The sequence below is a fragment of the Lissotriton helveticus genome, chromosome 6 (assembly GCF_964261635.1).
Source record: "Lissotriton helveticus chromosome 6, aLisHel1.1, whole genome shotgun sequence".
In the NCBI taxonomy this organism is placed as follows: Eukaryota; Metazoa; Chordata; class Amphibia; order Caudata; family Salamandridae; genus Lissotriton; species Lissotriton helveticus.
The window spans coordinates 1,273,675,393-1,273,701,023 of NC_136067.1; positions in this window are offsets into that span (position 1 = coordinate 1,273,675,393).

Consider the following 25,631-nt stretch of genomic DNA (forward strand, 5'->3'; position numbering starts at 1 on the left):
AGCGGCCGTAACTCACTTGGAGAGTTACGGCGGACCGGGTGAGTGTCTTAAGCCTTCCTTACCCCAACTCATTAGGAGTCCTAGTAACGCCCTGTAAATATACCCTTCTCTTTAGCATCACGTCCTTTGCACTGTAGCATATTTTGTATAGCACTCGCACTGTTTGTAGTGGCCCCCCTGTCCCCGTTCCCGCACCTCCCTTCCCGACACCCTTTTCTACAACCCCCCTTGTGTTCCGACCTCCCTCCGCCCTCCTTTCCTCACGGTATCTTTTCTCTTCCCGCCCCTCACGACCCGGGTGACGGTGTTCGGTATAGCATTGGAGCATAAGGATAAGACTAACGGTCCTTTGTTTCTTTCTCTTACTGCCCTCCGTGGACCCCCCCTACATCGGAGCTGTCGTCGGAGAGTCCCCGCCCCAGGACTGCACCCAAGACCCGGAGCGGACTGCGAACCCGGAACTCTCCTTGCTTTCCTTTTTGTTGGGACATTGATTCTGGCTCATTGTATAAATAAACCTACAGAATAGCACACTACATACGGCCTCCTCGCCTGCTTTTCCGGCCCGCAGATAGCCCAGCCTTACAGGGACTTACTATTAATTTGAGCAAATCTGTTTTTTCCGTTGACTGAGCCCACTGTCCCCTTGAGTTCCCTTTAATGTGGTGCACAGATTCCCCAAAATACCTGGGCATCTATCTGATCAGAACACCACAGAGATCATCCACCTCAATTGTGGCTCTGCTCTCGATAGGCTGTCACCCCAAATCGATCAGTGGATTAAACTTTTCTTATCCATTGCTGGAAGAATTGGCATCGTCAAGATGGTGGTGTTACCTTGGTTTTCCTATCTATTTCTTAATATCCCCATAGTCCTGACGGGCAATTTCTTTGACACTTTATGTAGGATGCTCATACTGCTAGTCTGGCCCGGTAAACAACCAAGAATTAGCTGGCAAACATTAACCTTGACCTACGCGCGCGGGGGTTTGGGGTCCCTGACTTCTATCTATACTACCTTGTAGCACAGGCACATTTTATGTTTTATTGGTATCACCCGGATGCTCGCTTGCAATTCCTAAAGCTGGAATGGCCTGCCCATATCCCCTTTCAACCATTATGCCGTGAGGCCTCCCCAGGACTCCCTCAGAAATACAGATGGTCCCTCCTACGCACTGGGCCTGGACCAGACTCAATTGTTACCTGGGCTTTGACTTCTTATATTCCCCACATATTCCTCTCACAGATAATCCTTGGCTTCCAATGACTGCAGAGGCATTCACTAAGCGAACATTGGACACATGTCGGGTTCACACACTGGGTAATCTCTTTGTTGATGCCATGCTGTGATCTGTGACTTCATTGTCAGAGGGGCTTCACGTGTCCTATATGGACAGAATCATTCTGCATTGACTATACAACACCATGAATGCTACACTGTCGTCCTTCCTTGCAGAGCCTTTGGACTTGCCACCACTTACAATGGTAATTATGTCCCCTGATAATGCCCATGTGGTTTCTCGATTATACCATTCATCTCTCCTACTGGGACCTGCCGGCGTGGGGGGGTGGGGGGGCTTGGATTGCATAGGAGAAAGACTTGGGAAACCCACTGCTGGATGCAACATGGTACTATTGTTGTGAACAGACACGGTTTGTCTCCAATAACCATCAACACAAGCTAATGCACTTTAAATACCTATACAGAGCATACACTACCCCACATATCATCGCTAAAATTGACCCCACCAAATCGCACTGTTGTCCCAGCTGCGCGACAGAACACTCTGATTTTTCACATCTGGTGTTGAAATGTGCCCTAATACTTTCTTATTTGGAGCAATTGTTTTCCATTTGATTGCGGATGATTGATTTTTCACTTACTCCGACCCCACTAATGGCATTATTAGACTATGTTAAGATATTGTCTGCAGGAGTCCGACGTTGTGCTGCCATTGCTCTGTTATTGGCTAAATGTCAGGTGTCCCTGCACTACTGCCCCGACGGCAAAGGCGTGGATTTTTGATTTGGTATACTGCGATATTACAAGTGATATATATGCTACATTACACATACCACCCTCCAGACCCAAGAACATATCGCATCCACTTCAAGACTATTTGCTGCTTTTCCCTATTGCTATAGAGGGACCCAAGCATGGTTGATGCATACCCCATTGGGTTTTACGCACGACGGGGAACATACATGTATTAATTGTGATGACTGTTGTTTACTTCAACATGGCCACTATTGGGTTGCCCTTTCAGTTGGTGATGCAGTGTAGCTGCCTGTTCTTCTTCATACTTCATCTCATGTTCTCTCTCCACGAATTCATTCTTTCACATTGACGTTAATAGGTGTCATTTATTTCATATATAATGTGAACTGGCATGAATTGCCTTCTGTATTGTACGTGCTGATAATTATTTTTTATCTCTTCAGTTCCGTGTACATTTCCTTTGTGCTTCTTCTGTAGTGTTTCAGTGTTATAAAACTCTATAAATAAAGTTTTAAGCTACAATGTCTCCTGTTTTTTTTTTGGGACGGAGTTTTATATAGCACGAACTTGACCCACAGGTATCGTGTATCAGAGCGCTTTACGTAGCACCAGTTGAATTATATGAGGACACATTAATTTTTGTTAGGCACAGGGAGATAAGTGATTTGCCCGGAATCACAGGATGTTCAGTGTCATTGCCGAGACTCAAACCCGGTTCCCCAGATTCGAGGTTGACCACCCTAGCTGTTAGGCCAACTCCTCTCTCCTTGCCCTTAACAGTGAAATTTATAAAATGGCAATGCCCCTGTGGACCAACTGGTCTTTCACAATTTTATCTAGCTTCTTTATTAAATATTATAATCATTATTTTTTCTTTAATTTACTTTGTGAAGTACACAACGTTGTTTTTCATAGCAAAAGACTTATTTTCATAATTTTAATTTATTCTGTTTGGCCATATGCTTCTAAAATTATACAAGGAATATCACGCTCCTGTTTTGGACATGTGCACTTTTAAAGAATATTATAAATAAAAAATAACAATCCTAAAATAAAATAACATTCTAATTTAATCCATTTAACTAGATGAAAATCAGATCACGTGATGCCATGAATTGTTCTTTCAGATTAAATATTCTCACACTTCCGCATCTTTAGCTTACTGTCTCTTGCCCCTCTTTTTCTGTTCACTCTACTCCTCGACAGATTTCTTGGACACGCCAATACATTGCCCTACTCTATTTTGCTACCCTGCATCGACTCTTTGCCCATTTTCCTAGCTATGCTGACACTCCTCCTTTCTTCGCACAACCCCCTCTATGCCTTCCATGACCAGTCTAAGCAGACCCTGGAACTCTGATGGAAGACTTTGGAATATGATTAAATTAGAGAGAGTGGCAACTCCCTCCACCTACCTGCATGAAACAGTGCTTATAAGACGGGTTTTAGATGATGCTGTCAAATGTCCCAGTCCCCATCTCTCACATCAATTGGTGAGAGAAGGAGGATTGGAGAAGCTGACAGCACCCTGGTGTCCTAGAAGTATGCTAGACGTAGTACAATAAAAACATTATTGGGACTATGGTTGTTTGCTGTAGCCAGTTTGGGTTTTTCAGACAGCAGTAGGCACTGTAGCATTTATACTACACCTAATAGACTAGCCAAACACATACCCTGCTGTCAGCAACCACAGCCCTCCTTGACCCACATCTAATGAGGGACAAGAAGGCTCTGTTGACCTGATGCAGTAGCCTCAAAAGAAACACGTCTATTGTTGCTTTCAATCTCTTCTGTTGGCTTTATTATCAGCTGGTAAGTGCATGCTGCAGTTTCTTTACCATACACAACAAGGAAAGAAAAACCTTTTCCTATTCAGTGTTCAGCGAGCCCTCGAGCAGCAGGATGGATAGGCCTATTCCAGAAAACGTCCAACTAGTCCAACCTTGACGCCACCTACTTACACCACTCGTGCCACCCTATGCCTGCATAAATAATACCAAATGCAAGACTGCAGTGAGCAAGTGAAGCGAGTTGGCCTGCTTTCCACAAGTGGAGCACATCACATGAGAACGAACACAGGGAGGTATCAGACTCCATGCAGAGAGGCAGACTTTGGATTTAGAGAGGCTGTAGCCTTCTACCAACCATACAGTACAGAGAGGGAGAGCCAAACATGTCGTCTCACTCTACAACCCCATACCTAATGCATTTGTGGGCAGCTGTGTGTATATCCTATTCAAACGGTATTGTAGTGAGAGTAGGATTCCCACTTCTCTGTCCCTGGTTTACACAGGTCATTGAGCGGAGTTTCAGTGCCAACGGGCAGATGGTGGCTGCCATGTAAAAAAACATGGCTGGACATTTGGGTCCTTTCTACAAGTTAAATAATCATATCACCAAATAACCATAAAACAGTGGCATAGTAACTGCCAACATCCCTAGAGCTAGAAATAAGTGACAGTGAAGGAAAGATATAGAGGAACTCACCCTCTGGCTACTTCTATTCAGCTTTGAATGTATCGAGAGAACACTCATACACAGGTTAACTTCAGTTCTCTAATACATCCACCACACGGACAGTACAGCCAGCACAGCTCCTCTCACTCGTGAATCTCCTTGTTGCCAAGTGCCCATCACATTCCAAAGATCATGATGTCAACAAAGTTCCAAGTCATTACATCACCTTAAGGAGATAGTACAAAAAAGGTGAGAACAGGCCATAATATATCCCCCTCCCAACAATACCAACCAACAAAAACCAAACCAAAAACAATAAGAAAACAAAGCAAACTCATGCTAAAGATACTGTAATAACTCAACCAAAAAGATATACTAAAATGTCATCATAGTATAATAATACAAGAAACGATGATGGGAACAGTAAGTTTGGATAATACCCACGTGGACACAATTTTTACAATAATATGGTAACACATGGAAAAAAATCAGACACGGGGCAAATTTTCCAGAAAGTGGCACTGCACAGGTTAGCTCCAAAATTGCGAACGCATCGCTTTATCACTTTAAAAACACAGGATTGCGCCATATTTACAATAATACAGCACACCTCTGTGTTTCTTACTGCGCTGGTGCTAAATTCAGCTGCCTAGCGCCAATAGTGCAAGGGTACCTGCTTTGGGAGAATGATTTTTTATGCACAGGAAGGTGTTCCTTCCTGTACATAAATAAATCAGAATAGTGATTTGCAACTCCTATGTGTGCTGCATTGTGCAGCACATATAGAGGTTGCAAATCGTCATTTTTTAAATTATTGTTTATGTGCAGGAAGGGACTTCTTCCTACACCTAACCAATCATTCATAGCAATTCACTGTTTCTATGTGTGCTGCACAATGCAGCACACATCGAAACAGCAAAAACAAGGAGAAATAAGACATTTCTCCTTGTTTCACCATGTTAAGACCATATTTTCACTGGTTTATTATTGGTGCTGACTCCTTTTTACGCCACCCTTGTAAATAGGGGGCAGCGTCAAAATCAATGGGTGTTACAATGGAACACCAACCAACACTCATTGCCTGCCCCTTTCACGCTAAGGCTAGCATGAAAAGGGGCCTTATTTACAAGGCAGCATTAAACCACGTTAACTGGCTTAACATCTCCTTGTAGATAAAGTGAAGCCCCTATTGCCAAAGGAATGTTGCAAAAAGTGACGTTCTTATTGCAATAGGGGATTTAAATATGCCCCCTAGTCCTTGAGGTATGTGGGTCACCTCCTGTTACGAGTGTCACAGGTTGAGTCGAACCCGTAGGCAAACCCTTGTTCAGAAATTGCACTTCCCCCACCCTAGTCAGGACTTGCATCCCATGTACTAGTGTCATGTGTTCTATATAGGTCCTATTGTAGTTTTATCTCTGTTAGCCTAATTGTGCATGACTCAGTCCGCATTCGCTTTGTACATGTTATTACATAATCATCTTTTAATTTGTGCCACATTATATTTTCACATAGAGCCTGCAGTTGTTTTCTAGTTCTGTTCTTTCCTGGGATTTAGTCTGAACAGCAGACAAGGTCAAACAACAATGTCTGTCGTTATTTTGTTCTGGTCAGTCACTCACACTTAGACACAACACAGAAATACAGCTGTTGTTTATGAAAATGTGAACCTTCTCATATAGGTATGCACAGCACTGTAACACAGACAGATAGAGAGATATTGCCAAAGAGATCACAGCTGTATCTGAAATGAAGAACGTTCATCTGTGTATGCTAAGGTATGGGGTCCACTGCTAAGCCAAAGATCTTTGCTGTATAAACAGTTTTGATTCTATAAAAGGGAAGAGAAGTTAGACTATATTGTCTTATAATATGACAGGGCTTTTCATAATATACGGTTTATTGACATTGCTGATGGTATTTTTGCTAGGAAATTGTTTTCTAATTGTGGCATATATACTGCATTTCAGAGCCCGATACTTTAAATAAACATTTCAAACTTTGTCTCTCTTTCATATCTTACTCTGAATGAGTATGAGTGTGTGAGTGAAAGGGAGTGTCCTGTCACAGTGATCCCTGAGAGGGTCGGGTGGGTTGTTTTCTGGGGTGTCAATTCACTTGCTCCTCTGGTTATGAGTAGGAAGGCAAGTGAGACACTATAGCCAGTTGGACTTGAACTCATGGTACTGCGGTCGCATGGTTACTCAGTCCCTAACTACTGATGTTCTATTGTCCCAAGTATAGTTCTGTTCTCAAGCAGAATCCCTGCAACATGAAGCCACTAACGTTTGATCTGGTACTTCCATGCGTGAACCCTGAGTAGAGCTTATGCCTGTACACAATACCGTTACACCATCTTTTCAGCTGTGACGCGAGACGGTAGAGACGGAGGTGCATGATGAAAAACGGAAAGGTACCATCACATAATGTGTTGGACTAAAGTGGAGATAACTATAAACAACTTGGCTTGAAAATGATTCATACTTGGGAACCAAAAGCATAAATATCAGTCGACCTGTTAAAATTTCTGAAGTGAAGACATTCATACACAAACAACAAGTCTTTTGGACTTCTTTGGAAAATGAATCGTGGAAGACCCTAGTGACTTTCAGTTATATGGACTTGCACATTTTGGAATTATAGCACCTAAGTGCATGTGTACAGTCCTTTTGACTCAATGTCCCCTGGGAATTGATTGCTAGAGGAATTGATTGCTAGATATCTGGATAGGTCCTGAGGAAGGTGGCTTGCACAACTACTGTCCATCGAAACGCGCGTCAACCTAGTGCAGAGTCTTCTGGTTTGCCTGAGACTCTTATGCTGGCAGGAGCATCGTCTTGCCAAAAGCTACTCAACTGTGTACAGATATCGTATGAGTCCAGTGGTGGTGAAATTGTTTGAATTAGTGTGATTGTTGTTTGATTGTATGTATTTATTCTCTTCCAGGGGCATTTTGTAGATATTTTTTCTTATGAAGTGTTCCTTAGCAAAATTTGTCTATGAATTTTGTATAATCACGGTTATAAAAGAAACGTACCTGTGAGAAATTATGAAGATGAACAATTTAAAAAATGAAGCTTTTTAAAAAAAAGTTTGACAATGCAAAAAAAGAAACGAAAAAGAGAATATGAAATATTTAAAAAAGTAATGAGAAGAGTTGAGTTGTCACTGTTGCGTTCTTAATGTTTAAAGTTTAATGAGATGTATATGAACCATGGTAGTAGATAAAAGTATGAAGGTCGCTGAGGGAAATATATAGTATTGGGCTCTTTCCTAGAGCCACAGCATGCCGCCGCCATGACTGTGCCACCGACACACTGCCAGCCCTGCAGTAATGTTGGAATGTGTCAGTCGGAATGCGGACGGCTTGGCGGCATGTTCCCTACTGCTGCAGCGGCGGGCCGCAGTGTGTCAGCCAGGCTCGTAATCGGGCGAAACGTTCATTTTTCAACTCACGTCATATAATGAGTACAGAGTTCCCGGTGACTAAACTCAAGGTTTTTTTTTTAACCAGGAAGTATTTTTTGAGTTTTTAATCACATTATTTATTCTCAATAAAAGAATATTGCAAGGTTCATCGACCCCTGACCTTAGCTGCTGCAAGTGGGTAAAAAGTAGACCTGGGCAAAAATGTTAATAATGCTTATGAAATACATTTATATTCCACATTCCACAATTTGTTTGCACAATTGTTTGTTTTAAAGCAGAAAATGTCTCACAGACAGATATTTTCTTCTCAAACTGATCTCCTGTTGATATCATTTTATATGCAAAGTTCATGCTTGCACGAAAATAGTCACATAAGATACCTGCAAAACTTCTTTTGTTCAAAAGTCATAATTTCATAAACATGTAATGACATTTTTTTAACAAAATTCACAATATCATACACTTATTTATGACAAAAATCCACAAAATGTGTTTGATGCTCTTAATTGTAGCATATAATCCATGGTTTGGCTTTCTCACATTTCCTAGTCTAACCATGGCATCACCAGGTACCACCTGTTTGCGTATCATATGTTCTGTGATACCCATTTGTAATTTGGGGGGAGAAAAGTTGTCATTGCAGGCTCAATATGATCTCAGTGACTGCTTGGCATGGTTCACCAGACCTCTCTGATTGGACCTTGCATTAGGCTCTATCACGCCTTCTGTAGTTACGAAAAGCCAAAATCAGTGATTTAATAAGCTCCTTGTTAAATCTGGAACTTCTTCACTCATGTTTAAAGGTCATTGCGTTACAATCTGATTAAAGCAATCATTTAGATTGTTAAGACCCCTCCTGGGAGCAACCCTCATTTAGAGAAGGGGACATCTCCACATCTTATCTTCTGCATGTTAATTGTCTTCTGCTGAAGAGACACTACATGTCCAAAACGTGAACGCTACGTGAAAAATTTAGAATTCACAAAATAGGAATTGAAAAACATGTGATCATAATATTCCTTTTTCCATTATGGCAATCTTTAACTGAAAATATGGTGGTGGAGGGAGGGGCAACCAGAAGGAGTGGTGGAACAGCCCTACCCTACGTGTCCCAACTCCCTGGCCAGCAAATCCAACTACCTGGCCAGCAATTCTTGTCTGAGGTCGCTGGGAGCTTATATAGTTTGCTAGTGGTTGGTACATGTATATACTGATTGGTGCTTGTAGCTGACGTTTCTATTGGATTAGGGTTAGTGTCCTCATTGGTTGGGTATTTGAGGGTTCTGATTGGTTTCTGGGTCTGTGATTCAATCAATGTAGGGTTGGGATTAGGGCTAGGGTTAGTATTTCTACTGGAAGTAGGGACTAGGGCTTCCTGTGTAATTGGTTGTTGGTTGACTTGGGTGAGACTAGGGCTAGGGTTAGGCCTTTAATTGGAAGTAGCGATTAGGGCTTCTGGTGTGATTGGGTGGTACTAAGAGTAGGGTTAGGCTTTCTATTGGAAGTAGGGACTAGGGCTTCCTGTGCCATTGGTTGCTTGGACTTGGATAGGGACTACTGGTAGGGCTAGGGCCTCTATTGAATGTAAAGATCAGGATTTTTGAAAGTTATTGGGTGCTTGGACTAGGGCTAAGATTGGATGTAAGGTTCTGGTCTCCTATTGGTTCTAGATTTTTGGGCTAGTGTTGTGATTGGATAGGGTTAGGGCTAGGGTTTCCATTGGCTGAAGGGGTCACCTGATTACTAGGGCTATAAAAGGCCGAGGCTTAGGGCGTCTCAGCCAGGGCGTCGAGGCTAAGGGCGGAGAGGACAAGGGCAATTACCTGTTTGAGCCTGTTGGAGACTGGTCGGGACAAAGGCCAGAATGCTGCCCATGTTCACATTCAGTATTAGCTACCCCACACCATCCACAAACATAGTAATACATTCACACCAAATGTACACCACACACAACCCTATGCACGGACCAACATACCAGCATGCACTACAAACCAAACCAAACCACACCTATACACAGTTCTATCCCAACTACCACACATACCCACCAACACCTACTCTATCCTATACTACTAACCAATCCACTCATCACTAACACAACCCCATTCAACACCATACATAACTACATCCCATCCAGACACACGCTCCCTGCTCTAATTACACCTAACAGACCACCTTTCATCACTAACAAACATATATTCATCCTTCCATCATTAATCCAACCAAAACCCTCCGCTCCCTAATACCATAATAACACTAACGACAACACACGCACTGCACACCGCCACACTTTTTAACTCTTGCGACAAACCACTCGAAGACAAACACTCTTACCTCTACTTCATTCCCTCCTACACACAACATGCACTCTACTCATGAACCCCTTCTACCTTACAACCTCCTCTCAAAAACAATACTATACAACCAAATCCATTGCATGAAACAAATACACCAGCCCCCCTTTTCACTACTCAAAAACAAAACATATCACACACACCAGCACAACAAGATCGTCAAAGCACGACACGTCAAAATACTTACCATCACAAAATGCAAACATTCACCCACCTTTCAAACCACACAGAGGAACACACTCCAATGCCAAGCTCTCTCTCTTCCACCACACCTAACACAGATACAGCAACTCTCTTCTAACCGCCTCTCATCCATTGGAAGATTTAGAACCTTACTACATGACCCCCAAGCTGCACCACCACCCCTGACTCAGACACCTTCCGCCATATACACAAGCAAACAACATAAGCATCATACCACACCTCACAACTTTGCTTCCCCATGTCTACTGCACAACAGTGTTACACCACGAAAACAACACAGCACACCAACTCACTCTCAAACATCATGTCCACCAGATACACACGCAGACCCATCAAATTGCCTTCTTAGCATGCTAGATGAGGAACATGATACAGAACACGTACACAATTGATATCCTAATACCAGCACTAAAAACACCCCTGCTACAAACACACACAATACTGTTCAGTCTACTACAAAACAAAGTCTCACTATTACCAAAGGCCATTCTCTAAACTGTCTTATAATAAATGCCCGATCCCTCTCTAAAAACAAACATCACATCTATGACCTTCTCACAGATGCAAAACCAGACATACTATTCATAACTGAATCATGGTTGGGAGATGATATGGCTCCAGTCCTGCATGAAGCCGTTCCTCTAGGCTATCAAACGATCACCCAAAATCATATAGACGAAAAAGGAGGTGATCTAGCTGCTGTATTCAGGCAAACATTACATATCACTAAAGTTGATTACATCTCCATAAAGAATTGTGAGGCTCTTCTAACAAGATGCAATACTACGCCGTCTTCATCCTGTAACTTTGTGCTCCTTTACAGACCTCCACCTAGCAAGGCGACATTCCCAGATGTAATTCTAGACACAGTTTCAAACCTGATAACAATACACTCCAACTTATGCATTTGGTTTGACAAACCCAATATGACCCATCTAAAAACAATAATCACTGGCCTAGACACACTGAACCTGCATGAGATCGTCCACAAACCCACACACATCGCTGGGCATATCCTAGATGTCATTTTTGCTAATACTGTACTAGTTACCTTTCAGACTAGAACTCCAGTCACATCGTCAGACAACCACTTGCTTGCTTTCCAACATAAAACAACATTAAGGGACTCACCTAAAACTAGACTACATCCATTTACCTCGGCCGTGGAACAAACTCAATTTGGAACACTTAGAAACTCAACTAATATCAAGTACATATCTGGAAACAATAAGTTTGGTTCAAAATCTATATGAGTGGCTACAGGAAGCTTTTGACATCCTAATACCACTCAAAACCACACAACAGCACAAAAGAAAATAAGTGCCGTGGAGAAACTTAGAAATAAAACACATAAAACAACAAATTAGAAAGCTGCAACATACCTGGCTCAAAACAAACGCCAAACAAGACAAACTTCACCTACAATAAATTAACAGATTATATGTCAGCTATCAAAAAACCTAAGAAAAGGTACTATTCAGACAGAATTAAAAATGCTAAATGGACAAATAAAGAACTCTATGAAATACTCAATGAATTTTGCAAACCAAATTGCCTAGAAGGAACTCATCCTGTTACTCAAGATTTTGCAGACAAACTGGCAAATCATTACATAGACAAAGCAGACACATCGGACTCGTACTTAAGACAGAAACAAAGCACCAGCACCAACCCCTGTACAAAACAACAATCCAAGAATACTCTAACCTAGCCTCTCCGTTCCTTCCAACACATCTCATACGATGAATTTATGGACCCGGTCAAAGCAAGCAGGCCTGACGGCAGCCCTTCTGACCCCTGTCCACCACAACTTTCAAGACAATTCTTTGAACAACCTCTGCTGCCACTCCAGTAAGAAGAATCATCAACGATTCCTTAACTACTGGAATATTTCCAGAAGAACTCACAAAATCGCACATACGCCCTTTACTGAAAAAAACGAACTTGGACCCGCTGAACCCTGACTACTACAGACCCATTACAAATGGACCATACCTGGGTAAACTGATAGAAAGAGCAGCGTTCGCCCAAATGTCAAAATTCATTGAAGAGAATGACATACTGTCAGACTTCCAAACAGGATTCCGTCTAGGAAGAGGCACTGAATCTGCCCTCCTTGCCATCTGGGATGACCTGAAGAATACAGTTGACCGCAGCGGGGTTGCTGCGCTACTCCTCTTGGACCTCTCAGCTGCCTTTGACACAGTTGACCATGACACTCCTACCTTAAAAACAGAACTAATGTCATCCATACCCCACCTTTCTCGTCCAAACCAATATCGACAAAAGCAGGGGCCCCTCAAGATTCTATCATCTTGCTCATGCTTTTTAACATCTACATGAAGTCATTACCTGAACTGATCAATCAATTTCACCTCACATACTATAACTATGCAGATAACACACAAGTACTCCTTGAACTGGAATGCCCCAAAGACATTGAAAAATCCCCAATTTTCAGTAGTCCCAGAGCCGTGGATCAGTGGATGACTTGGAGCTATCTCAAATTGAATGCTTCAAAAACGGAAATACTCACGTGTGGCGATTGGAAACATTACGACCCGCTTGCCACCTGGCCTGATGAACTGGGATCACCACCTAATGTATCGAAGGAAGTAAGAAACCGTGGAATGACCATGGACTCCAAGCTGTCGATGAATGCCCAAGTGGACAAACTAGCAAGCTCAAGCTTTGTCACTATAAAAACGCTGCGACTAATTTTCCCTCATTTGGGATTTCCACACAAGGTCCAAGCTATCATCTCCCTTGTTATGTCCAAACTCGATTACCCTAATAGCCTCTACCACGGATCACCTTTAACGAACATGAAAAGACTACAACGGATTCAGAACTCGGCTGCCAGACTACTCTTGCATATCAAACCGCGAGACCACATCTCACTTGCCTTGAAAGTCCTGCATTGGTTACCGGTTGCCAGAAGATCCACGTTCAAGTCTACTTTGTAACACCCACAAAGCAATACATGGAATGGGACCACTCTTCAGAAGGAATAAAATCACCAAACACATTCAACAAAGAAACCTACGCTCTAAAGGGGCATCTCGCCTCAAAATCCCAAGATACAAGGAAAAAAAAAATGGGTGGCACGTCCTTCTCTGTTCAAGCAGCCAAACCATGGAACTCTTTACCCCCAACATAAGATCCACCGACAACCACCTTATCTGCAGAAAACTACTCAAGAATTGACTCTTCTCCACATAAGCACCATACGCAAACAGAAATTCACAGCATTTTCCTCTGTATATAAGCATTTATTTTCACTATAGATATGTACCTATCTTTGTGTATTGCTTTGTATAAACATGTAGAATAATTATGTTGTTGTAAATAAATAAATAAATGGCTGGGGGGCAAGATGGCCGCTGCATCGTTGTGCTGAGAGGTCGCACATTTCCTCTCTCCCACAATGAGCTAATATATTGAGAGAAACCCCGCGCTACCCATGAAGGAGATTTCTTTTAATGGAGATCGGACTCAGTTGGATTAAAAGAGTATCCCCTAAGAAGCAGGCTTTGCAGTTTGGACAGGCTTGGGTCCGTATAAGGGAAGCAGTATTGAAACTTTTATCCAAGCATCTCCATATGGCTCCTAAACCACCCACCCGCATGGTTAATCTGGAGAAAGGAAGCGAGAGGGGTAAGAAACTACCTGACACCCCTGCGACATTGAAGATAGGAGCAGCTGGGAGTTCAAAGGTGGATACCTTTCCAGGAAAGAATACTGGCGCGATAAGAAAGACAATCCCCCCCCCGGCGGAGAAAGCGAAGAAGGGGGAAGTGCGGAAACAAAGCGTGAACACCAAACCAAACAATGCAGGTGAAAGCCGATGTGCGAACAAAAGCAGCTCAGCAAAAGGAGACGAGCAAAGGTCTCGTGAAACGGGGCTGCGCCAACCTACCATGACGGAGATCCTGTCAGTGAAACTCCCCGAAGCAGTAGCAGCGGTGATGCCGGATTCCCTCCGCGAAACAGACGCTGTCACTCTGGTTGCTGGAAACGTCCTCGAGGACGCTGACGGAGAAGACGCTGTGAGGGCGGTTGCCAGGCAACGGGCTGAGCCGGCGCGGAGAGCAAGTCAGTGTACTGCAGCAGCGCAGACTGACGGAGCACACGCTGGAGCAGAGCAGCTGGCTAGAGATGGAGGTAAAGGGGAGAGCGAGTGGGAGCACGGCATTGGAGGCAGTGGAGAGGGGAACACAGGCACAATTGGAGGCACTACAGCGGATATGCTTGGCGCTCTAATGCAAGTAGAAAAGGAGATAAATGATTAAAAAAAAAAGACTGGCTCATGGGGCAGCCGAGAAAGCTTAGTAGGGCAAAACCTTCTAGGAGAAGTAGAAAGCACCAAACATCCCCAGGGGGGGGGAGACTGCACTTCCCTAGAGGGGGAAGGCGAGTTCTATTCAGTAAATGAAGATTCAGATTCAATATCATCGCCAGAATCTAACACAGAGGAGGATGAGGGCACTGAATCAGGTCTAAGTACGTCTGGCAAAGAGTCTACAATGAGGAAGAAGCATGCCAAAGTAGAGAAACGACTCCTATGGGACTACTCAGCGACTTCACAAGTATACCAGGAGGAGGACGCACAGGCAAGCATGGCAGAGGGAGCAACGGCTGGCAATACCCCCTCCCAACGAGACCCTTTCCATACTTTATTTGTGACTCTCAAACAGATGCAAAGCGAAGCAAGAGTAGAGAGTCGCAGAGCGAGGCAGGCGTCAAAGAAAATCCAGAACAGCCTAAGGAAGGTCAATAAATTATATGATGAGCTGGTGGACCGGGTAACAGAGGTTGAGGAGCGCACTGGCAAGCTGGAAGATGATGTTGGGAGATGGCAGTCATTTAAGTCGGAGCAGGAGAAAATGGCAGAGGACATGCGTTGGAAGTTGGAGGACTTCGAAAATAGACAGAGGAGAAACAATGTCCGTTTGCTGGGTGTGGCGGAAGGGTCAGAAGGGCAGGATGTCAGGCAGTTCGTGATAAATCTCTTGAGGGGGGCATTTCCAGATTCCCAGTGGCAGTGGGAAACGGAAATACAGAGGGCCCATAGGTTCCCATTCACAGTAAGGAAAATGGGGGGTACAGGAGGAGTAGGAAGAGACGGGCAGAAAAACCACCCGAGGGCAATACTAGTGTACATTGGAAATTTCTTGCTCAGAGAGGAGATTTTGAGCAAAGCAAGGCCAGAGAATAGGAGGACCTATGAGGGCAACACCTTTTTTGCCAGGCCCGACTTCTGTCATTTCACTGTAGAGAGGAGGTGGAAGCTGAGGCAAATGATTGCACCCTTTCAGGCTCTTGGTATGGAGGCCTATCTACTCTATCCTGCCAGACTTAAAGTAATTGTGAGAGGGAAAACCTGGATGTTCACCTCTGAGATCAAAGCAGAGCTCTTTTTAGAAGAGATGAGGAAGCAGAAAGGGGGGTAAGAAGTACAGGCATGCATAATGAATCCGGTTAGGAGATAGAGGGATCTATGGGTGGCACGGCAAGGTAACCGATTGGGGGAGGGAAGCGACTTGCACAACACAAGGCGGGCACACATAGGTCTATTACTGACCTATTTGCCTGTAAAGGGGAGGGGTAGAGCAGGGGTGGAGATGGAGGGAGGGGGGGAGTGTGGGGGGGGCTGGAATGGCAATAGTTTCTTTATGATTATGATTATGCACATTGTTATGTTTTTGAGAGACACTGAAAGTACACAGCTTGGTTTGTTGACGATAAATAATGTTCATCATGTGTGGTATTCACCAATGTTAATACAATGGCATGTAGGATAGCATCAATTAATGTATGTGGTTTAAATGACCCAAATAAGAGGATGAGAGTGGCTGCGTATTTAAAAACTTTACGGTTGGACTTGATATGTTTGCAAGAAACCCATATAGAGCTAAGTAGGATAAATCTTTTGGAGCAACTGGGGTTCAGGCTAATGGCTAGCTCCAAACAAGAAACTAGGACTAGAGGCGTAGCAATTTTGGGTAGACAGAGGGATGTGGTAGTGGGGAAGAAGAAGGAAGATAAATGGGGAAGATGGGCTATCGCAGAAATATGCTTCAGGGGTCAGAAATTAACATTAGTTACAATCTATGGATCTACCGAAGATGACCCAGAGGTATTTCAGTTTCTTGATGCGGAGCTGCCCCAGTGGCCTGAACCCATAGTATGTTGTGGAGATTTTAATATTCATGACCTAGAGAGCTCATTCACACGAACAGATGCAGTTTATAGAGGGAGGAAAAGGAAAGTGTTTAGGGCTCTGGCAGATATGGTTCTGCATAATGCCCTGATTGACCCTTGGGTAAAACAACATCCTCACCTTGATGGAAGCACCTTCTTCTCTGCCCCACATAAAGTACTGGTTAGGCTTGACTACTTCCTGATAACTAGTTGCTTATTATCTGTGACACAAGTGGAGAAGCTTCCTAGGATGATTTCAGATCACAGTCCAGTGATTCTCACCATTAAAAGTAATCAAACACCAAGAACACCTACACAGTGGACTTTTGAGAGAGGCCTTCTAAAGGATCCTATATATAAGGAACACATGACGGAGTGGATTAAATGGTTTTTGGATATTAATAGGGGGACAGCAGCCTCAGGAATAGTATGGGACACATTTAAGGCGGGAATAAGGGGAGAAACAATTAGTTTTGTCCTGGGAAGACAGAAAAGAGAAAAGGAAAGGAGAGAGATGGTAGAGCATAGACTATTAAGAGAGGAAGGAAATTTAAGTAGGGCTATAAGACATAATCTACCTCTAGAGGAGTGTCTGCTTAGAATTATAGCTCTAAAAGCTGAAGCAGTTGAAGGACTGGCTAGGCAGGCGGCAGACAATTTTCTGACCAAAAAGGAAAAAACATACGAGCTTAGCGAGCAGGTGGGGCGCGTATTGGCAATTAGAACTAGGCAGAGAGCAGCTGAAGCAGGAGTGAAAGAAATACGGGACGCACAGGGAGATTTGGTCATGGAGTCTAACTTAATAAGAGATGTCTTTAGGAAATTTTATGCAGACTTATACACTCCAGAAGATCCACCGAACCTAGTGGAGATTGACAAATATTTGAGCGATATATACCCACCGATGCTATCAGAAGAGGATAGGGAAATATTAGATAGACCGATACAGCTAGACGAATTGGAGGACGCTCTTGGTAGCTTGCCGATAGGTAAAGCAGCAGGGCCAGACCAGATTCCGCTCGAATTTTATCAAATATTTAAAAATGTGCTCCTGGGAGATATGTTTCCAATAATGCAACAAGCACAGATAGGGGAACCCAGTCCAGAGTCATGGGGAGGGGCTGATATAATAGTTATTTTGAAAAAAGGAAAGCCACCAGAAACACCGGGGTCGTATAGACCAATCACATTAATGAACTCGGATGTCAAAATATATTCTAAAATTTTAGCAAAAAGACTGGCTGGGATTATAGAGCAGTTAGTAACCCCTATCCAGCATGGATTCATTCCCGGAAAAGGGACTACGCAGCATGTAAGGACTGTGATTACGATGCTTGATTCTGCAGATATCTTAGGGGACCCTGTCGCTGCACTCTTCCTTGATGCCGAGAAGGCATTCGACAGGGTCGCCTGGGAGTATCTTTGGCATGTTATGAGGTGGTCCGGGATGGGAGAACCTTTCATAAAAGCTATACAGGTACTTTATAACAACCCAACAGCAAGAATAAGAGTGAATGGAGGGCTCTCTGACAAAGTAAAAATTGCTAGGGGGACTAGACAGGGGTGTCCCTCCTCTCCCCTGCTGTTTGCGTTATATTTGGAACCATTACTGCGAAGACTGGAAGTTAATGAACAGATACCACCGATGAGGATAAATGGCTGCACGGTGAAGTCCTTAGCCTACGCAGATGATGTAGCAATTTTAACTCCTAACCCTACTTCAGCTATAACAGAGGTGGAGATAGAGGCTCAGAGGTTCGGTAAGATATCAGGGTACAGTTTAAATAGAGCAAAAACTCAGATTATTAAGAACAGATATACTGTATGTGCTGATGACAGGGTGGTTAATTCAGCCGTATATCTAGGAGTGTTATTAACGGCGAGCCTGGGTAGGATAGTAGAGATGAGTTTGGCCCCTCTAATAGATAAAGTCAAAAAAGATCTAGAGAGGATGAACAATTTCCACCTCTCTCTCATGGGATGCACGAATGTTATCAAAATGCTAATCTTGCCTAAATTTTTATATTTTTTTCGCACTATTCCATTAGTATTTGAGGCTAAATGGTTTAATGTGTTAGAAAGGGTGCTTAATAGATTCATCTGGGCACATGGAAAAACTAGAAGAGCTTACAGATACATGACTCTACCAAGAGAGAGAGGGGGGTGGGGGGCCCCCGACTTCAGGCTGTATCAGATGGCCACAGCATTACAGTATATGCAGGGGTTAATTGGGGGTGGAGGAAGCGATATAGGGGTTACGACTATGTCTACAGAACTCTATGCTATCGTACTGGGGGCAGAGGCAGAAAATAACTTTTTAAATAGGGTTGAGTTTGGATACCACAAAAGGACTAGATTCAAGACTGTAGTGGCAGCATGTAGGATATGGAATGTATTCCTTAAAAAAATGGGGCTGGGAAGATATAATAGGTACGTTAGACTTTACAAGAACAAATCTTTCCCGGCAGAAGTCTTTGCAGATTCAACAATGCTAGGCTGGACACAGAAAGGGATAGAACAGATTGGGGATGTAATGGATGGGGATGGGATAGCCCAGTTTGCAGACCTTACTGTTAAGTATGGGATTGAGAGGAAGGACTTCTTTAAATACCTTCAAGTAAGGAGTTTCCTTTGTCATAAGCAAGGTGGTAGTTTGGGGTTTAATAGTAATGAAGTAATGGAAAAGATAAAAGTAGGAGGGGACTGTACAATTAGATCTTTTTATGCAAGTTTAGCAAAAGGGAAGATGGATGACTTGGAGAAAGTTAGCAACAAATGGGCTGGAAAATTGGGTGGGGAGCCCGGAAGTTTTCAAGAATCCTTGGATCTGGGATGTAATATTTTGTGTTCGGGTCCCCTGCAATCGCAGCATTATAAGACGTTATTTTCGCTGTATCATACCCCCGCCAGAATAGCTAAATGGGGAGGCACCACTGGCACTACATGTCCACGCTGCAATGCAGGAGATGCAGATATTATTCATATGTTTGCTACCTGCCCTCAGCTTTACACCTTGATTAAAAGCGTAGAAGATTTTCTTAGTAATACTCTTGATATAGGAATTAAACTGACACCTAGGATGATATTGTTTGGGATAGATAATCAAGATGGATTTGAACAGAAAGAATTTATGTTTATAGCTACTGCAGTTTTGAGATTGACAATAGCAAGAGTATGGTTAGACAAGATACTCCCTGGAATGCAAGTTTGGTTGGCAAACTTATTAGCCAGCTACAACCTTGAGAAAGCTATATATGCACGGAGGGGGAAAAAGGGAAGGAGACTTGGGTTGAAAATTTGGGAACCAATAACCAAATGGAAAGAAAGGATGGCATTATAAGATAATGTGAAAGAATAATGAATCTTAAATGGTGCTTTATGATACCTTTATAGTGTTTATACTGTCTTGAAAACTTCAAACCAGAGATATGTAAAAATATTTGATGTAATTTTGCAAAATGCATAAAAGTATGATGTGTAATACAATGTGCATGTTAAGAATAATAAAAAAAACTTAAAAAAAAAAAAAAAAAAGTAAATAAATAAATAAATAAAAATCATCTTTGGTCTACATGTACTTACTTCCATTGTGCGTCTATGTACCTCCATGTACTTGGATCTGTGTGTAATGTAACTGTAACTTGAACTTGTATAGCGCAAACTGTCACCCCACAGGTATCCTGGCGCTCAGACTTACCCTGTTGTCAGTGTGCATATGGACGACCTGCCCACAAATATTGTGTAACTCGTATTACTCTTCCCTTGAGAAGAGCCATGTCTTTCAGTTCTTCCTGAATAGGGGCAGAGCTTCAATTTGTCTGATATTTAAGGGGAGATCATTCCAGAGTTGTGAGGCTGCTACACCAACTGCTCTGCCACCCGTCATACTCTTCTTGAATCTCGAGGTGGTTACCAGATATGCACTTGATGAACTGAGGTTTCTCCTGGGGGTATACCAAATGAATTTTTCCTGCAAGGATGTCGGACCCAATCCATGTACTGCTCTAAACACAATACAGAGGGATTTGATTTGCATTCTCTGACTGATTGGTAGCCAGTGAAGGTCCTTCAGAGCTAGAGTAGTTGACGATCTACGCTGCCTATTTAAAGCAAATTTGGCTGCTATAGACTGAATCCTTTGCAGCTTCAGTAACACTGACTTGGGTGCTCCCAGATACAATAAATTACAATAGTCCAGCCTGCGCAGGATTATGCTCCTCACTACTTGTGATCTGGTAATAACAGGCAGCAGTGGGAGGATCTGTCATAGTGCTCTTATCAGGGAGAAACTAATACCAACTGTTTTATTGAGTTGTGACTCCAACTAAAGGTTGTCATCCAGCAAACCCCCCAAATTGCACACTGTTCTAGCTGGAGTCAGTGGCTTATCCATAGGGGTGAGTCTGAATCCGGATGGAAAGGGCCGAGCAATTTTAGTTGCGGAACAGTCTACTATCTCTGTTTTATCCCCATTTATATTGTAGGGAGTTACTTATAAGCCATTTTGTGTTTTTTTGCATGCATTCCTGGAACTTATCCAGCAAAACTGCCTGGTTTCCTTCTATAGAGAATACCAGTTGTGTGTCATCTGCATAGTTGATGAAATCAATGTTAAAGGACTTGATAATAGGGATAATAGGATGCAAATAAATATTAAATAAAATTGGACTTATTGCCGATCCCTGTGGAACCCCGAGGAGCACAGGGGTCTTATGGGAAGTAAAAGGAGGAATTGACACTGTCTGTTGCCTGCCCGTCAGATACGACTGCAGCCATTTCAGTGCCAGCCCTTTCACTCCAATGTTCTTGAGTCTTTCCAACAAAATACTGTGATTCACTGTATCAAATGCGGCTGACATATCCAATAGTCCTAGTACGGTCAAATTGCCATTGTCAGACCACATTCTTAGGTTATCAAGTACTGTCACTAGGGCCATTTCCGTTCCTGGCCGAAACCCAAATTGAGCCTCATCTAACAAATGATTTTCTTCTAAACAAAGGGACAGGGATTTACTAACTGCCCGCTTCAGACTTTTTACTGGGTATGGCAGCAGGGAGATAGGTCTTTAGCTTGATGGACACTGAGGGTCGAGTGAGGGTTTCTTGAGCAACGGAGTCACCATTGCCTGCTTCCAGTCTTCTGGAACAGTTTCTTTTTCCACTGATTGGCAGCAGATCTGCCACAACCGAGGGAATAGTTCTGAGTGAAATTCTTTCCATATCCTCTGCGGAAGGGGATCCAACAGTGAACCAGAGGACACACTTAGAAATAGTTTATTAAATAATTCCTCAGTGGGAATTTGAAAGCACTCTAATTCTGGTGGTTGATTACTGTTAATTGCCTCTTACTGATGCTCTTTCATTTTTATTGTTAATAAATCCTTTTCTGCATCCAGGCTGCTTTTATTATTTGAATTGAAACCACCAACAATCTTATTGATCTTTTCATCAAAGTAGACGGCGATATCATTGCAAATCTTTTGTGTCGCTCTAACCTTGTTGCTCACCACGGTGGGTTAGATATGTCCTTTATAATAGTGAAGAGATTTCTTGTACTGTTAGGTGCCTGCAAGATAGTTTTGGCATAATATTCGGCTTTTGACCTAGCAATTGCTTCCTTGTATGAGGCCTGTAGTAGTTTCAGCACTTTTATTATTTGATTCATCGTAGAACTTTCTCCATTTTCTTTCCGCCTGTTTACATTTTTTTCGCATCAGTTTCAGTTCTTCACTATACCAGGGGGCTGAGGGTTTCTTTCTATTCTTTAGCCTTTTTACTGGAATAATCTGATCTAAAATGTAATTTATTTTATCATAGAGGGTCTGGGAGTTTTCTTCCACCGACCTACTGGGTACAAATATATTCTGTTCTGGGAGTAGCGCTGACTGTCTACTTTTTAGTAGCTTAGCCCATCCTTTGGTTGCTGACTGATTCGTATTGTTATTTAAACTGGGCAGAGTTATCACAAAATGAATTAGAGAATGGTCAGTCCAACATTGAGTAAATACTTCGACCACCTTTGCTTCCCTAGGGTTGGCGAATATTAGGTCAAGGATGTGACCTCCTTGATGAGTCGGTTGGAGTACCAATTGGTGCATATTGAGGCTCTCACATACTTGCACCAAATCTCTGAGTGGTGGGCCAGAATTCCCATTGTCCTAAAGGTTGAAGTTGCCCACTATAATCATCTTTGAGTGTGTTAGGGACATATCAACAAAGGTGTCAATTAAAACTTGATATTGGGGGTTTTGTCCTCCAGGAGGCCTATAACACACTATTCCTGACAACACTTGTCCTCTTTCCTCTTTCAATGTGAAGCCAATGTGAAGCCTAATAATTCTATGCCCTCGACATCGTCAATGTGTAAGGGGGTGAAATCCCACTTTTCTTTAAATATCACTCCAACGGCCTTGGTTTGTGTGCCTGTTACCTTTCTCCTGAAAAAGCATGTCCAATCCCTATTTCTCATCGTGTACCTTTATCAATATCTTGCGGGCCTTAGATAAAAAAAAATGATCCAATTTTGTATGATTTTAATTAAGTATCGGCCAAAAATCCGTTCCGAGCGCGAAATTTGCGGATTTTCAGCAATTTCGCGATCGGCGAATCTCGCGAAATTGCCGCAAAATTTGCAAATGCGCTCGCGGGCGGATATTTTTTTTTTATGGCCAGCTCACTCAAGGGACCAAAGTTACAGGCACACACGGTCACTGGAGGCAAATCTTCTGGCCCTTTACGCAGCTGCAGTGTAGGAAAAGCACTATACATTTTACCAACGAGGTAGTAGCACTTACTGATTAGCCAGTAGAAAGTACTCCAGTTGAGTAGAGGTATTGCACAAAACGGTGGCATCTTCGTGGATAACTATGCAGGGCAGGATTCATTCTGGCACGAGGCTCCTGTCACAAAAATTAAACCTCAACAGGAAGCACTTATAGATATAAATAAAGCAGGTGCCCGAGCTGAAGCTCAAATTCAGTAACGTTTTAATCAGCTCAAAACATTAGTGAGCACGGGCAAGTGTGCTTTAACCCCATATCTGCCGTCGAAAATTAGCTGTAATACTCGAGGGAGGTCTTTGAATCCATGAGTTTCTCGAGCGCAACCCCCGTGTACTTCCTGTGACCAGGAGGCTGCCTTCTCTTCACCTTCTGCCCTGCTCGCTCTCTGACCCTTTATACACAAGAGGCATGTTGACACGCACAGAAGCCCCGCTCGTTTGGACCCGCACCACACACTAGTGGTATCAAACGTCTTCCCGCCCTTTCCCAACTATGATGGACAGCTCACTAAAGGGACTTTGGCGCCTTTTGGCGCGGTGGCAAAGTTACAGGCACACATGGTCAGTGGAGACAAATCTTCTGGACATTTACGCAGCTGCAGTGTAGGAAAAGCACTATATATTTACCCAATGAGGTAGCACTTACTGGATTAGCCAGTAGAAAGTACTACAGTGCAAATCGCAATAAAATCCGAGAGTTCGCGGGAAAATCCGCGAATTCTCAGATTTGTTTGCGATTTTGCGCGAATTCGCGGACCATAGGTCCGCAAAATTCGCCCATACTTAATTTTAATAGAGCTTATGATATAATAGCGCTTCAGGAGATATGAGACACTGGGGAAAACTTATGGCTGGAGGGTTTTAGTTCTCATTTTCAACCTGCCTGGTCAGCTTCTGCTGGTAGAGCAATCGGGGCCTGGTTCTTTTACTTTCTGTTAAACTAAAAGGCCCCTAAAAAGGGTTGAGGTAGACTATCCAAACTGTTTGGCAGTTGAAGTTAGTTCCCCTTATCACTCCAAGCCATTGCTTGTAAACTTTTATAATTCTGGGGAATCTGATTCTAGGAATCAACATTTGCATTTTCTGAATTTATTTTTAGAAGAATATCAATTAAATCAATCCACCTCTTATTGTATAGTACTCATGGGTGATTTTAATATACATTTGTGTGGTTTGAATTGTTTTACCATAATCATAACTGATTAAAAATGAATGGACTCAGGGGAGTGGGAAAGATTAAAGATGAGCTGGAGGTCATCTGCACAGTTGAAAACAGTGACCTCCAGTTGCTGTAAAGCAAAAATGAGGGGGAAAATGTACAGATTAAATAAAAGTGGAGAAAGGGAAGAGCCCTGAGGGACACCGCAATGCACCTTGCATGGGGGGCAGAAAAGTCTGCCAGATGGACGGCCTGAGTGCGGTCTCTCAAAAAGGAAGTAAGCCAAGCCAGAGGGGGTCCCCTGATGCCCGCTGCCTCGACACGGGTGAGAAGGATGGAATGGTCAACCGTGTTGAAGGCAGCGGACAAATCGAGGAGGACCAGAGCTTGAGGCCAGTTGGTGTCCATCCCCTCCCTGAGCTTGTCCATGACTGAGACCACGACCTTCTCGGTGGAGTGGAGCGGGCTAAAGCCAGCCTGGCAGGAAGCCAAACAGCCACTGTCCTCAACGAAAGAGCCAAGGACAGAGGCAACATGGCACTCCATTTTACCCAGGTATGGGAGAAGGGAGATGGGGCGGTAGTTGGAAAGGGAAGAGGGGTCGGCGCCAGGTTTTTTCAGGATAAGAATTATTGTTGCCGCTTTGTGGTGGTCAGGGACAATGCCTTTACTAAGGGAATCATTGAGGAAGACCAAAGAGGGGGTAGGGCAAGCTAGAAAAATCTCTCTCAGTAGCTTTTTTCCTTCCCAGTGTAAGAATTGGCTTTTGTAGTCTGGTCTGCCCTGTTCCCATGATGCACTGGGCCAGGGACAGACTAATTTGCATACAGCCATGTTCTGAAACTGGGATGGTGCAATGAGCTAAAAAACGGTGTTGGATCTAGCCCTGATCTCTTGACTGGGTGAGAGTACTCTGCTTAATTCAGAGACTCTGTCCATCACCACCCCTTGTTGTAAATAATCAGTATAAAAACTGGGCAAACATCAGAGGGCGAACCGGACTTAACCCGGGCCAACAAGGGAGAAAGGGTTTCCCTGGTCAGTGGA